Source organism: Aplysia californica, unplaced genomic scaffold (genome assembly GCF_000002075.1).
Source record: "Aplysia californica isolate F4 #8 unplaced genomic scaffold, AplCal3.0 scaffold00955, whole genome shotgun sequence".
Taxonomy (NCBI): domain Eukaryota; kingdom Metazoa; phylum Mollusca; class Gastropoda; order Aplysiida; family Aplysiidae; genus Aplysia; species Aplysia californica.
The window spans coordinates 16,174-19,451 of record NW_004798225.1 but is presented as its reverse complement, the minus strand read 5'-3'; the positions used below and the strand labels follow the sequence as shown (position 1 = coordinate 19,451).

At 39.9% G+C, this 3,278-nt stretch overlaps 1 protein-coding gene across 3 annotated transcripts in view; it reads right to left on the bottom strand.

Moving 5' to 3' along the window:
• The window catches only part of LOC101853652 (zwei Ig domain protein zig-8), a 118,406-nt gene extending 115,961 nt beyond the window's left edge, over positions 1–2,445 (bottom strand). The window contains exon 1 of one of the 3 annotated variants that reach the window (XM_035973026.1): positions 2,102–2,445. The gene's annotated coding sequence lies outside the window, so the exon portion shown is untranslated. The remainder of the gene's footprint in view (positions 1–2,101) is intronic. The other 2 variants (XM_035973025.1, XM_013089455.2) reach the window with 2 other exon arrangements.
• Between the last annotated feature and the right edge of the window lie 833 nt (positions 2,446–3,278).

The following is a 3,278-nucleotide window of genomic DNA, read 5'->3' as shown; positions in this document are numbered from 1 at the left end:
CTGACTTACTCTCTCTCTCCCTTACTCTCTCTCTTCCTCTCTCTCTCACTCTCTCTCTCTTTCTCTCTCTCTCTTTCACTCTCTCTCTCTCTCTCTCTCTCTCTTCCTCTCTCTCTCTCTTCCTCTCTCTCTCTCTCACACAATCTCTCTCTCTCCGTCTCCCTCAGTTTCTATTACCAATATGTGGCCAGAGAACAAACTTTTTGATAACTACCAATTATCCTTACGTAAAATCTATTAAACATTTTGAGCACTTTGTGTTTTCGCAGTCACCTTAATAAAAGGCAATCTAGAAAAATAACTCAGGCAAGATGTCAGGTCAAGTGGGAAGCAATAACATTTATACTCCTGTAAAACAGAATTCTCGGAATTTACTCCAACTCGGTATAATGTCGGCCACATGTTGTCTAACGATTGTACAACTGCAGTGTCTTTTCGTTACCTGACAGGTAGAATTTCGGAAACTGCGCTCAGCCTTGAAAAAACTTGTGTGGCGTGTCTTAACATATTTCTACCAAACGGGTATTTGAACATCGACATGTTATTATATTCAGTTACCGCAACCAGGATTTACCCCTGAGGATAACGAAGTCAATTTGCAACTTGTGTTAAGATTTACGTTTGGCCTTACGTGGCAACAAATTATTTCCTTTACACCGTCCCCTTTCCCATATAGCCCCACGCCCTAATGCTTAACGTTTACCCAGCGAATCTGCGTGTGTAATTCAATAAGTAACGTTTCACACCCCCGCTCCGAAAGCATTTTTCGAAAGTCGTGGGGACTTAATGTCCCCAGATATCAATACATATCATGCACTCGTTTACACAAACCAAACCTAAGAACAATGACATGACAATATTATTATGGTACACCGCAGGAGAGGAAATTGCATGGAAGCTTCGAGGCTCTATAGAGAACTGCACAGTTTGAACATATCGCCCGGATTTACTGTGTGACTGCTATCGAGAATGACAGGGGAAGATGAAAATTCAGATAAAGTATATCATCCAAACGTCACAAAAACAACCGATCTGCACTATAAACAAGAATGTACAGAAAAACAGACTCTGAGCTCGGCTTCTAGATACTTGGCTATGATTTAAATCCCCGGAAACTTGTCAAATCATTCGGATTTGGTGACTCGCCGAGAAGCATGAAGTTTTTGTTAGTTGTTCCTGGATAGAAATATCGTAAGACGAAGACATGTGTTTGCACTATTTAACAAATCAGTTCAACATAAAATAGCAGGAAGAATTGAGCTTTTTGTTTTTAAAAAATGTTAGGCTTTCGGGGATTTCAGTGATGTGTGAGTTTTTAAGATATGCGTTTGAACGTAAACTATTCTATCATGGCTGTGAGTGTATGTACATATTTTTCCTTCCCATTGACACAGTTTAGATCATTTAAGGGCGGGCAGCTTCGACTCTGCCTTTCCCGACACAACCAGAGTAAGTGGGATACCCCATTAAAACAGACAGATGGAGAAATACGATAAAATAACGTCTTCAAGCGGGAATCAAGATGAAATCCACAGGAGAGGAAGTAGAGAGGAAGGCCAAGATCCACTTGGGAGCGAGATCTGAAGGCAGAGAAGATCTCCCAGAACAGAGACAGGTGGAGAGTCTTTCCTGGCGGCCTATACCCATTACCAGGGAGGGATGAGGCAGATGATGAAACGAGAATCGATATCATGCCTTCTAAGTGCAACAGCGGAGAGCCTAACCATGACACCACAGATACTGAATAGCCCCTGTATATGAGGAAATCCATGTTCCTTCTTAAAGAGAGAATCAATCTGGCTGAAGTCTGTGATGTATCATATTCCACAAACACATCAATGTAACTAACGACAGCGGGGAAATGGTTTTCTTTTCTTTTCCTTTTTTTTTTGGGGGGGGGAGTGTTGGTGCAAGTATTTAATTCAAGACGAACGTGACATTTATCAATTTGTGAATCTTTCTAAGAAATGGAAATCTAACATTCGAATCAAACTGGGGTCAAGGCTGATACATAATGTGCCACTTTGAGTGAGTGTGTGATCACAGATGATCGAACTCTTCACAGCTCACAAAGACCTAAAAGTGTTCCCAAAAATTGTACCTTAGTCAACCCCTCTGGCTCTGCCCTCTATGACCTCGGTGTATTTGCCCTCCCTGGTTCTCGGTCAGAGACTTCAGTATGGACATTTTCATCCATCATAGAGTTCCCCTGATCTTGTCATCTGCTCTCTTTTTACTGGGGAGAGTAGGGGGTGGAAGAGGGGGATTGGAGATATCCTCAAAAATTAAGAGTTTTTAAGGAATTCACCTTCTATAAAAACACTCGTGCACTTCGATACGAACTAAACGTGCGAGCACATTTTAGAGTTACATCGAAGATTGGATGCATGACTTTGACCTCTTGAAATAATATTATGAAAATCCAACACACACACCCACTTTAGTACTGACAGATTTTAGAATCCAAAAACTTCCCAAACCCTACAAGTTCAAATTGTTAGTTATTGATCCGAACCACACAGTCCAGCATAATATCAACAAAATCAAAGACGTGCCAGCTGTTGAACTTAACTGAGTCTGGGGAATGAAATAAGCCAATTACGGCAACATAAACTGGATGTGCTCTCAAGTGTTTCTTTTTTCCCCACAAGTTTAGCAGACAAGAGGGCTTGGCACCAAAAGAATAGCACGATCAAAGGTGTAGTAAAAATCTTTAGAAAAGCTCCGAATTCATTTTTAAATCTTAACTTAAAAGGATGACAAGCTAAAGGACGTACCTTTGTGAAACACATTAACTGATCATTTTAGAACCCTGTGTTTTTCTGCTGGCTTTTGTTTATTAGCATATTGGCGTTTTATGTTGTTGTTTTTTTGTTCCTGTTTTTAAAAAAAGCAAGAGTACTTGATATAAAGTCATCTAAAAGTCTTATCATATATTACACCTTTCCTCAAGAGCAAATCGACGAAAGGATGCAACAACAGCAACAACAACAACAACAGAAATAGTAAAAACAAAAGACTGCAACAGGGGTGGTAGCAACACCAGTAGCAGTAACACACTAACAAAGGTAACATCGAAACCACTATAAATAGCAACCCCCCAAAAAACAACTTTTAAACAGAATTCTTCGCGTTTTCTGCAGACAATTCTGAACCAAAAAAAAATCGTTTATTCTATTTCCAAATAAAGAAAGTTTAGACAGCAGCTAGAGAAATAAGATTGACTTTAAAAGTTAAATATAAAGTACAAAGCAATCACCCCCCACAGAGTGGGGATA